The sequence below is a fragment of the Gorilla gorilla genome, chromosome 3 (genome assembly GCF_029281585.2).
Source record: "Gorilla gorilla gorilla isolate KB3781 chromosome 3, NHGRI_mGorGor1-v2.1_pri, whole genome shotgun sequence".
Lineage (NCBI taxonomy): Eukaryota > Metazoa > Chordata > Mammalia > Primates > Hominidae > Gorilla > Gorilla gorilla.
In genome coordinates, this window is record NC_073227.2 from 194,849,261 (window position 1) to 194,862,611 (window position 13,351).

General features: G+C 34.3%; 1 long non-coding RNA gene across 1 annotated transcript in view; it reads left to right on the forward strand.

Moving 5' to 3' along the window:
• LOC129533034 (uncharacterized) overlaps positions 1-13,351 on the forward strand; it is a 52,506-nt gene that overhangs the window by 19,508 nt on the left and 19,647 nt on the right. The gene's annotated exons all lie outside the window — the stretch shown is intronic.

Genomic DNA, 13,351 nt, shown 5'->3' on the forward strand with positions numbered 1-13,351 from the left:
AGAAGCAGAGACTAGTTTCTTATATACAGTGTCAGTCCTCAATATCCAGTGAGATTCTCTTGGTGATCCCCTTTCCAGGTGGAACCTATAGAAGAGATGGGAGAGGCCGTGCATATAATCATTTTGTCTTAGTCTGTTTTGTGTTGTTACAACAGAATCTAGCAGACTGGGTAATTTATAAACAACAGAAGTGTATTTGCCTCATGGTTCTGGATGTTGGGAAATCCAAGACTGAGGAGCTGGTATCTTGTGAGGGCCTTCTTGCTACATCACAACATGGTAAAAGGCACCACATGAAGAGAGAGCAAGACAGGGCTGAATGTCCTTTTATAAAAAACCTACAATAACAAAACCACTCTCAAAAGAACAAACCCACTCCTGTGATAACTACATTAATCCATTCATAAGGGCAGAGCTCTCATGACCTAATCACCTCTTAAAAGTTCCACCTCTCAACACCATTGCACTGGGGATTAAGTTTTCAGTCATGAACTTTGGAGGATACATTCAAACCATAGCACCTTTCTTTCCTTTTCAATCACTGTCATTCCTAAACTCTCTTCTATTTTAAATTCCTTGAGTCTACCCTAATAACTTTCCTGGGTAGGGGAAAAATTGGGTCTTCAGGTTTGTGTTTCTTCAGCAACAGCTTTCATCTTCTACCTGCTGTTTCTTCATTAAATTTAGTAGTTTGCAAATTTGTGGTGTCTTAGATCTATGTCTCAGGTGTGAAGGCTGAAGAGTTAGAAGGGGATTGAAGTTATCTTGGGAACACTGGAGAAAGAGAAGCAGAACATGTGTATTGAGTTATTCCCATAACAAACATTCACATTACTTGGCATTTGAAAAAATAGACTTTTGGGGGACAATGAAGAAGTGTGCCTCAGGGAGGAAGTTGGCGCCATAGATTGGACATGACAAAGGTGCCAGGCTGGGGTTTGCCTTGGAAGTCTGGCGGAAGAATGGATGATGTGAATTACTTGGACTCTGCTGTTAGTGACAGTCCTGCCCATCGCTGTTTCTGATATTCTGAAATTTGTGATGGCTTAGAAATGAAACTAAAAGCATTTAAAAATTTTGAGTAGAAAGTGAAATTTTCAGACTTAAGGGACTTTGAAGTGAAAAAAAAGTTGAGGCATAGAGCTTTAAGAGTCAATTGCCATCTTCGTTAGCTTTTTTTTCTTTACTTAAAAATATCATCTTAAAAAAAAAAAACAGTGAGCCCTTTATCACAATTTTTCTCCATACTTTCCTCTTCTGGTTTATGGACTTCTGCACAGGAATTAGTAAAATTTGTAGGCAAAACTTTAGTTTCATATGGGACCCATTTAATTGTGTACCTTAAATCCATTGGAAAGCTAGAATAAGGTTTCATCTTAAGAAAGTTCTTTCTGAAGATAATGGGAGGCTTCTGTTTATGGACCAACAATTTGAGGAATGCAGTGATCACATGTATACAAATAAATGGCTCAAAAAAGGTCCTCAATAAATCATAATTATCACTTATTATTGAGTCTAGAATGATAAAAGAATTAACAAAATATGTTTTATAGGCATTTATTTAATTTAAATAATGCTTTATCTAAAAGTCTGAAATTTTGAATGATATAAGGGAAATTAAAATAATTGCCTTCTATTTTCAATTAACTACTACTATAACCAAACCATAAAAATGTTTATTTTTTTGAAATATGAATTTTGGTAACATCCTGTATGTCTCAATGTAGCCTATTGATTAAATAAATTATATAGGTATTTATATCATATAAAGTATGTTGTCATTAAAAATAAATCTGAAAATTAAGTGATATGTGAAAATGCTCTTATGATGTCTTTAAAAAGTTTATAAATTAGTATGCATAGTATAATTTAATAGTTCAGAAAATTTTGAGAAATCTCTAGAAATATAAGGCAATATGTTAACAACTTTTTTTGTGGTATTATGAATCATTTTTATTTTAATTTTGCTTTTATATATCTTTAAATATTTCTTACATAAATATGTACTTTAAAAATCAGTTGTTGTTTTTTTTTTAAGAGACAGGGTCTTGTTATGTTGTCCAGGCTAGATTTGAACTCTTGGGTTCGAGTGTTCCTCCTGAGTCAGCCTATTGATTAGTTGTGACTAAAGACATGCACCACTGTGCCCAGCAAAAATTGAGATTTTTTAAAAATCAAGTTTAAAAACATGTTTTTCACCCAAGGAAAAATGGTACAGCTGCTTCTGAATCCATGGTACCGACAATAAAATCATTCAAAACATGTTTTTCCTTCATAAGATTTTGCAACAATAAGCTCTTGTCTTTGTATAAGGTTGAGTAATTTTTATCAGGTTTTCAAGCCAGCATTCATTCAGGAACATTCAGATTTATGTAAAACCATTTTTTTTTCTCTTGACAAAGATTAGTCTGTCTTGAATGACATTAAATGTCATCACTCCGGGTTCAAATTATTGTGCATTTGTTTTCTCTGGGCTGGATTTTGCCTAATCTTCAATCTGTAAATACACTTTAAAGGTTTGTTAGAACCTGGTAACAAATTGTTTCATTACCTTGTTGAAGATACTGACAGTGGCTTTTATTTAATTTCAAGAACAGAGCAATTTGCTCCTCTTTTTAAATGGGAGAATGTGTTTATGATATTTAGAACTGTATGCTGACTGCATAGGCCTAGGCTTTGCAAGCTTTTTACATAGGCAATTTCAGCATGTTTCATATGGAGATTTAAAAAAATCTAAATTTTATGTGAAAAACAAAACATTCTAGGGTACTGGTTTGAAGCAATAAAGAGATTTGAGTGTCACTAAACTGGTGCAGTAATGCATTCCTGTAGCCAGTACCACTTGTGATTAAGGAGGATATTGAATATGAAGTAAAAAAATTACATAAAATTATGGATTAGCTATATCTTTAATATTTATGTAGCATTAAGTCACTTAATATCAAAAGAAGGCCGAATGATGAAAACATAAACTAATAGGCTTGGAGTTGGTCTGTATGGGGAGAGATACTAAAATTTGGAAAAGTAAAAAATAGATGGAAATACAGTTATAATATAAAAGTAATTTAAATATATATGTACACATACATACATAACGAATATATATGTACACGTACATACATAACGAATATATATGTACACGTACATACATAACGAATATATATGTACACGTACATACATAACGAATATATATGTACACGTACATACATAACGAATATATATGTACACGTACATACATAACGAATATATATGTACACGTACATACATAACGAATATATATGTACACGTACATACATAACGAATATATATGTACACGTACATACATAACGAATATATATGTACACGTACATACATAACGAATATATATGTACACGTACATACATAACGAATATATATGTACACGTACATACATAACGAATATATATGTACACGTACATACATAACGAATATATATGTACACGTACATATAAAATGAATATATATGTACACATACATATATAATATAGTATGTATTTTACGTCTCTTATATACCTAGTATATATTTTATTCTATTTTCAACTACTTTCTTTAATAAATAGTTTTCCATGATTATCTCATAGCTTTAAAACCCATAATTTTTAATGTTTGTATATATAATACCTCATCAGAAATAGAAGTTTAGCTCCCTGTTGCTGGATATCCATAGTGCTTCAATTTGTAGGTAATTATAAATAATGACATAATAAACATTTTCATATAAACAGATTTATATATATTTTCTATTACTTATAAATACATCCTTAGAAATCGAATTGTTGTGGGAGTTTGTATCAATTTATATCACCAAAAAATATGCACTTATTTTAGTGCGCCTTTATTGTTATCATTTTTTAATTTAACTTTAGGTCTTTTAGCACCTACAGATGCCTCATTCTTTAAGGTTTGTGTGAGTTCTTCATTTTATTGTAAATTCTCTTTTTCGTTCAGCTATAAATGTCTTGTGAAGTGTAACACGATTCTTACTGCATGTTGTAGGTATGCTATTTCAGACCACAAACTCAGGTATAACTTTCTTATTTTTTTTTTTTTTTTTTTTGAGACGGAGTCTCACTCTGTTGCCAGGCTGGAATGCAATGGTGTGATCTCGGCTCGCTGCTACCTCTGCCTCCCGGGTTTAAGCGATTCTCCCAAGTAGCTGGGACTACATGCATGCACCATCACGCCCAGCTAATTTTTGTATTTTTAGTAGAGACGGGGTTTCACCATGTTGGCCAGGATGGTCTCGATCTCTTGACCTTGTGATCCACCCACCTCGGTCTCCCAAAGTGCTGGGATTACAGGTGTGAGCCACTGCGCCAGGCCTATTTTTCTATAACATAACTTCACACTGCACTTATTTCACTTCATGGAAGAAATTAAATCATCATCAACTCAAAGTAAACTTTACTCCCCTCACTGGCACTTCCCTCAGTAAATTCAGAGTCTTGAGTTCAGTCTACCCTGGCCTCCAAGTTTATATCCATAGAACAATATGAAGTCTTCTTGTCCAAATCACATCATGCCACCATTTTAATCCACTGCTTTTACCCTATAATAGGCAAGAATTCAAAAATCCTGACAACATGAGTCATGCCCTCTCTCTTGGCTTCTCCTATAAAGTTAAGCACAGGTATCCTCTAGTTTCAGATCTCTCAAACCTTATTTAAGATCATTCATCAGCGTCTTACGATATTATTTCTAACTGAACATCTCATGATTTTCATCCAGGGATTTTACCTCTCCCAAGGCAAGGGAGAAACATCCAGCTTAGTAAACAATCTTCTAAATCTCCAAGGTACCCATAAGGACTAGAAACTTGGGCAACTCATGAATAATATTATCAAAGACATTTTCAATTTGTAAATATATCATTAGTATTACCTTTGTTTCCAGACATGTGGGTATGCATGACAAGACTTCAGCTTTTGAAGTTCAAAAGTCAAGAATCAACCTTCTTTTATCTGCTGGGGTCTGTCAAGCTACCAAAGTGAAATAATCTAGCCTTCTGGGTTGGGGTGAGGTGGGTGGGGGGGGGGGAGCATGGGAGAACACATAGGTTAATACTTCTCACTATTATTCTAGTATCCACAATCAATATTTATCTGTGTTCTTGAGAAATGGTCAGCAAACCACTTTCAAAATATTACTTTCTTATTGAACACATAGGACAGAAGAAGTGAATTAAGTCTAGATGTTGACAAGAACTCTATAGATATTTAATTTTAGTTCTTGCTCTAATTCTATAGTTAGTCTGTTTTAAATATGACATGGGTGCTTTTGTTTCTTTGGTGGCTAGAACAGCGCCTGCCACCTAATACATGTTCAATAAATATTTGATAAAGAAATAAATAGTAGGACTGCCATTGTTGGGCCCTGTTAGACAGGCAGGGTCCCCTTGGCAGAGACAAATCTAAAGGCTATTTGCAGACATGATCTAGGTAAGCATAGCTGTAGAGCTGCCCAGATTTATATTCCAAAGAGACAAGATCATGGCTAAGAAAACGATGGCAGTAGTTAGAAGAGTGAGATGGCAATAAAAATGTGAGACTGACCACAAGGCAAAACACAACACAATTTGGTTCAAAACTAGGACTGTAAGTGTTAAGTACACGTATCTCATTTTTTTGCATGTTGAGGGCAGCTTAAAGGATCCATGTCAGACCTGACCTGTTATGTGTTTTCTGAAACTCTGTGTGCTATTTTTGTATTCTCTACTAATCTATGATTCTCTCAGATTTACCACATCCTTTCTGCTATGTCCCTGTAGCTCATCTGTCATTGAAGAATAATGAAGGAACATTTGAATGAATCTCCTATAATTTCTCATAAATGCAGTAGTATCTGGAGCAAATGGAAAGAAATTAGTTAAGAAATGAAAAGTATGGCATTTTTGAATTCTTTGACTCTTCAATTCTCAGTCAAGTGATAGCATATTCAATCTTTTTTTCTTTCTCCTGTAGTTAAGTGGTAAAAGCCATCTTCATTCCATAAGTCAATCGTTATATGTGAAAATACTACTGGGAAAGGTGATCTTTGAAGTTATAAAAGTTTGTTTGCTTTTTATGCTAATATTGGTTAAATATACCCTTCTCTGTTTTGTTTATTATTTTATTAAGAATTGACTTAGAGAACTTCACTTTCATTGATGTTTCACAAGCCTTGTCTCAGTCTATGAGTTGCATTCAATAACTTAAAATCATTCTGGTCTTTTTACTAAGGCTCACAAAATTTATAATATAGGTCCCTACTCTCATTTCCTTGTCAACTCCTCTGTATTTAAATATGAAGATATTTTGACTTTAATACAGCAAGACCAACGTGGTCTGATCTAATATATACTATCTCTATTATGAAATACTCAGGAATTTATTTTGTGAAACAATCTTTTTTTCTTAAACTTGCATTTGTATTAAATACATTTCTTTCTTTTGTTTCTTGCAAACTGAATGATTCTGTGCTAAAATATACGTTAAAATCCTATTCAAAATACATGAGTTTTCAGAAGTTTTAGTTACAGTTACTATAAATCAGAACATGTATAGATTTAACCTATTCCAAATCTGCCTCTCTTTTCAGAAAATACATGAAATATAATGGGAAGGGTTTTCTACTCAAGTAAGAAGGTAGTCAACTTCAAGGAAAAGTGGAAAAGATAATCTCTGAATTTGCCAAGGGAATAACTTTTAAAAGTGCAAAAAAAGATATGTTTAGTGGTATTCTTGGAGAATTATCAGGCACATTTTTATTGTGATTTAAGAAGTGACCTTTTTATAACTTGAAATTAGTTTATCAAGTAAACTTTCAAGTGAGTATATTTAAATTAAAAACTAAACACACACATACGCACTCACAGACAGAGACACACACATGCACAAATCAAAAATGAGTTCATTCTTCATCTCCTGTAGGTGTTGATGTAGACTGTGGTTGCAAAATCCAGTTATAAGAAGACTGCTGAACTTTATCGATATAGACACTATTCTAATGCTACCAGTACTCACAGAAACATTCTGTTGTATTAACTGTTATGATTCTAATCAAATTCTATACTTCTGTGTAATTCCATGTGGTCAAAAATTTGCATATTTATGCTAGAATACAGTAATACATTTCTTTCTAGAGCTTTGTTTCTGCCTATGGTACTTTATTTTTGTTTTATTCTCTTTGTATTATAGAGAAATGTTTGGATTTGAATGAGGGAGAGATTTGCATTTTAGCTTCTGAATTCTTCATTACTGTGTTTGTTATGATCCTGATTTTCATATTTTCCATGTCTGTTTTCTGGTTTAAAAAACTCACATCTGTTTTTGGCTCTGGCTTTTTGTCCTTCTTGATTAATTTAATTTTAACAATATCTGTGATTTCTCTTCTATCAGTAAATGGGCCTTGTCATTTTTCAGAGAGCCTCTTGTTTGATTCTGACCTTTGGTACTTGATATAGTTGAAGTATTTTTCATAATATTTTCTATGGGCTATTTACTCATTATTCAGCTTTTGCTTTTTTCATGATCTTTATGTCAACTTCATTCTAATTAATGAATATTAATCTAATCTGATATTTTTCATTTTACTTTGTACTAGATTTTTTCATATGTCCTCATTTATTTTATTAAAAAATAAATTTAAAAAATACTATTTTTGAATATAGTAAAAAATGCAAGTAGCAAAATATGCATACACATGAGAAATGTGTTTTTTGCTCAGCTTATCTGTCTATTATAAAAAGAACACAAAAATATTAGAGATAGCAATGGAAGGGTAGGGTATGGCCACGAGTTGGGGATAGAGCAAGAAGCAGTATTTGTTTTTAATATTTTATTGTAAGTCTAGAGATTTTCTTTGATATTCCTTTTTCATCTTTATTCAGATTGGTTTCATTTTTATCAAAAGTAAAAGTGGAACAGATAATGACTAAGAGTTGAAGATTCTAAAAGAACACAAATCTGGAGAATGTGTGTCCCTTCTGAAGTAGAGAGCTGATTGCCGGGATTCCTGGGCGACAGACCCCTGAGCCAGGGCAAGCATAGTGCCGTGGCTGGAATAAAGGGACAAATAAAGGGTCAAGGCAGACAGAAAGGGTTCATGTCTCCATGGAGCCTGGCTGTGTGCAAGACAATCAGAGAAGAGGTCTTCATCTGATTTTTCATGGAGTCCCTTGTGCTACCTCATAGTAGGAGGCAAAAAAAAATTTTTTTCTTTAAATCCCTAAACAGAGAAGAAAAATTCACTGAGAGATAAAACTCCTTTAATGATAAATGAATTGACAATATTTCCGGAATTAATCTTCTTAATATTCTTAAAGTTAGGTTCCAGCATTATTTTTGGAAACTGCCAATGTATTTTTCAACAAAATATTTTATTGATCTGTTGTGTATCAGACATTGTGATAGGAGTTTGCGAGGGTCTGCCATACTGTAATAAACCGTATAGGTAGATCCATGCTAAGAATTAAGAGAAAGAGAGGTAAGGCAGTGTTGCTATGCTCCTTGAAACCACAGTTTCTCCTGAAACATCAACAGAGTGCCTAAGACATAAAAGGTGACAAACAACTAATTATTAAATTAGTAAATTGCTGCAGTTAAAATGGGTTTTATCCAAAAGACAGGGAATAACAAATGCTGGCAAGGAGGTGGACAAAAGGAAACCCTTGTACACTGTTGGTGGGAATGTAAATTAGTACAACCACTTCGGAGAACAGTTTGGAGGTTCCTCAAAAAATTAAAACTAGAGCTACTATATGATCCAACAATGCCACTGTTAAGTATATATCCAAAAGGAAGAAAATCAGTATATCGAAGAGATATCTGCAGTCTCATGTTTATTGCAACACTGTTCACAATAGTTAAGATATAGAATCACTCTAAGTGTCCATCAGCAGATCAATGACTAAAATGTGTTATATATAAATATATATATTCAAAATATATTGATGATGTGATAAATTATGTGTGTATACACACATACAAACACACACACACAATGCAGTACTATTCAGCCATAAAATGAATGAAATTCTGTCATTTGCAACATGGAGGGCAGTAAAGGACATTATATTAAGTGAAATAAGTCAGGTACAGAAAGACAAATTTTGCAGGTTCTCCCTCCTAAGTGGGAGCTTAAAAATAATTGAACTCTTAGAGATAGAAAGTAGAACAATAGTCACCAGAGGCTAGGAAGGATAGTGGGGAAGAGGGGATAAAGAGGGGACAGTTAATGAGTATAAAAATACAGTTAGATAGAAGGAACAAGATCTAGTAGTCAATAGCACAATAGGGTAATTATAGTTAACAATAATTTATTGTATATTTCCAAATAACTAAAACAGTGGAATTGGAATGTCCCTAATACAAAGAAATAATAAATGCTTGAGGTGATGAATATCCCAGTTACCTTGATTTGATCATTACACATTGTATGTTTGTATCAAAGTTTGACATGTACCCCATAAATACATACAATTATATTGCAACCATAAAAATTAAAAATAAAAGAATTTAAAAATACATAAATTAATCATTGCATATTTTATCAGAAAACATTTAGAGGATCTGTCTCTTTCTGTCTGTTTTCTAACTTATTTTGGGGAAGTTTAACAGTGTTTCCTAGTGCCCTTAAGGCCTCAGAATTTTTCCCTCTGGCTTCTGTTGAGTAAGAGTTTACCGTGTGCCTGATTGGGATACTTGTAAGGTCTAGATATGGAAGAGCCTCCTCAGGTGAGTGTACAGCCCTCTTTGCCTTAGGTTTGAAGGCTTTTGGGATTTGTAGTTTTATACTCCCTTAAATCATTTTTTTAGAGTATGTAGTTTAACTTTACATTTTATTCTTATTTATTCATTTTAAATTTATTGAATAAATATTTATTTGGTACTACCTATGAGCCAGACTCTGCAAGATTCTGGGGAAACAACAATGAGAATAACACCAACATTGTCCCTTGCTGCATGCCAGGGAACTTACAAGCTAGTCAAGGAGAAGATGTGATTCAAATGAATGAAGGAGACCTTGAATCAGGAGTGTTCTTATTTTCTTCACGTTATATTCTCAGTGCGTAGGAGGGTATTAAGCAGCCAAATAATTGCTATAAGTCCATGTTTACTGAATGAAAAAAGGAATAGGATAGAATTTTGTCAGAACACGTTAAAAAAGAAAGAAGAGGAAGAACAGGAGGAAGAAAAAGAAAGAAGAGGAACGGAAGAAGGAAGGAGAAGAAAACCACTTGACCTAGGAGGTTTTTGTTTTGTTTTGTTTGTTTTTCCTGGTGATTTGCAAAAGACTTTCTTGAACAAGTGACACTTGAGCTGAGATCTGAAAGACTGACAGGAGATGGTACAGGTAGAGAAAAAGAGCACTCCAAACAGAGGGAATAGTATGTTCAAGGGCCCTGTGGCTGGAAAGGGCCTCCAACTGAATGGTGGTTGCTATGGTGAGGCTGCAAGGGGTTGGGTGAAAAGGTGCTTAATGTGGCTATAGAGATTGCCAGGGCCAGGTCATGTCAGACCTTACTGGCTGTACATTGGAATTTTGTTTGTATCCTGAAAGCAACGAGAACAATAAAAGACTCTATTTCCTTTAACAATTTAACAATCTGGTTGCCAGTTATTGGGTCTGGTATATTACTTACTTCATATTTACTAATTTAGTCATATTTACCAAAGAATGTGAGGACTATTATACAATTGTGAACCCTTCAAGCTAGAAAATTTTCTCAATTGTTAAATATTTGAAAATGGAGATTGTAATAAAAGTAAAAGACATTGTCATAAAGGCAAGTAAAAGATTGTCATAAAAGACAGTGAAATCTAAATGCTTTTACTATTAACATAATTTGCCTTTCAGATTACTTTAAACAGTATTTATGTAGAACCAAGCAGAAAAGCATAAGAAGCCTGATTTTCTCTTTTCACATATATTTTAAAATTACCATATATATTACACATAAAAGAACTTATCTACAATGATAGGTGTATGTTTTTCAAATGCTACAAATTTTAGAAGAGAATTGCATTTTTCAGGTCCCATCTCTTGCTTCAGCAACATTCCAATGGCCCCAGAGAAAACATGGTCAGTACTGCAGATGACTGCTGCCTTCAGTTACAGTTCCCAAATCTGCAGTGACTTGGCCCGTCATGCACCAGCTGTGCTTGTGCCCTTGTCTGGCAAATATACCCAACTCCCCCTCTTCCCTCCAGGCAGTCCCTGTTGAATCAAAAGCCCCTCTATTGCTTCACTCTTCAGCACGCTGGAACACCCCTATGTCCCACTCCTAAAGCAGTTAGAGCTGTGCATTCCTCTCTCTCTTCCTTGCTTTTCCTGCTAATCTATAGGCTCCTGGAGGGCAGAGACGCCCGGACCTCTGTCCTGTCATTTAACTCTGTGATTTGGAGCAAGTTTTAAAGCCTCTTTTGGCCTCTGTTTCATGGTCTGTAAAATAATAACAAAAAATACTTCTATAGAACATCTGTATGCCGGCAATTGTATCTGTTCCTCACAACATCCCTCTGAGGGAGGCACGGATATCATTTCCATTTCAGAGATGGAAAAATCTGACATACTGAGAGGTTATTTAATCTGCCCAAGGCTAGACAGCTAATAAGTGGTAGTTGAAAGCATGATAGCTGGCACCAAGTCTACACTATTAACTTCTCCGCTGTGCAGGTATTACCTATCATATGGTCATAAGAACCCTTCCTTTTACTGGATTTTTTTTTTTGGAGATGGAGTCTCACCCTGTCACCCAGGCTGGAGTGCAATGGCGCACTCTCAGCTCACTGCAACCTCCACCTTCCAGGTTTAAGCGATTCGCCTGCCTCAGCCTCCCGAGTAGCTGGCATTACAGGCATGTGCCACCAGGCCGGGCTAATTTTGTGTTTTTAGTAGAGATAGGGTTTCACCATGTTGGCCAGGCTGGTCTCAAACTCCTGATCTCTTGATCCGCCCACCTCGGTCTCCAAAAGTGTTGGGATTACAGGCATGAGCCACTGCGCCCAGCCTTTACTGGATTTTTATGAGATTATTTTTGTGAAAAGTTTCACACGATGCCAGGCACAAAATCAACTCTCAATAACAATTATTTATATTTAATTTTCAATTAAATTTAATTTTTCCTATTTTCAGAAGAAGAGACTAGAGAATTTATAAAAAGTTTTCTTCTGATCTGTGCCTTTTATTCCTTTTTTTAGTATTTTAACCTTAATACAATTAAATAAATGAAAAGTTATATGCAGAATTATTGTGTTGTATTTTGTTTTGTTTTTCTTTAGAGCCTCACACTATTTCTATGGCTGAAAACTACATTCTGTGTAAATGTAAGTTTCCTTTTGAATGCATTACAAGTGGAACTGACTTTTCCAATTACCTACTCAATTGACCTGGTACAAAGAAGGTTAAAGTTCCCACCTAATATATGATCATTAAACCTTTTCATGTAGCTTTTCAGACAAGGCAGTCTGGGAAAATTCAGAGACAACATCATTTTTGGTGCCAGACTGATAAAGCATTTAGCATTTGTCAGTTTTAGGAGAAAGAGACATGTTGATATATTAATTAGACATAATCCCTCTCTTTGGACAAAATGGATTGGTTCTGTTTTTTTTTAAAGTCTGATAATTAAAGGTACATGTAAGCTCAGATAATCTAAAAAATCTTCTAAATAATACTAGAGCTTGGAAATATGTATCATATGTATACACACACACACACACGTATATATTTGGGAAGCACGCACTGACAATATTTTGCACCGTCATATTGTTAATTTCATGACTGATAATTTCACCAAGGATGATTTCCAATGCCTAGTACCAGTAAAGGTAAATTAAGAAAAGAAGTTTTTGAAACAAAACATCACTTACCTAGGAAACAACTTCTTAGCTGCCACATGCCTCTTCGACTTTGTAAACTTTTTTTTTTTTTTTTTTGCCAATTTCCGAAATGTTGCAAAAACAAACAGTGGTAAATCCAATAATTGTTCTCCAAGATTTGGGTCTTAGTTGAAATCAATCATGTAGGCCATTTATCTCCTCTTTTTCCTTCTCTCCCCCACCACCAGACTGGTGTGGGCTGGTGATATGAATGGCGTTTAGCCACATGTGTTTCAGTTTGGGGATCCTTAACCATAATTGATGAAAGACTGTTTTCTTTTCCTTTAAGACAGATAAACAGCATGCTTTAGGAACTGTGGATCACATCAGTTTATGTGAAAATAACTTTAAATTCCATATTTTAAATATTTTACAAGTTTTAAAACATTGAGTTTCATGCATAAGTATTCAGAGACAGCAAATGTCAGTATTTCATAGTTCAGAAAAAGACTGATCCATTTTTGTCAGTTTAG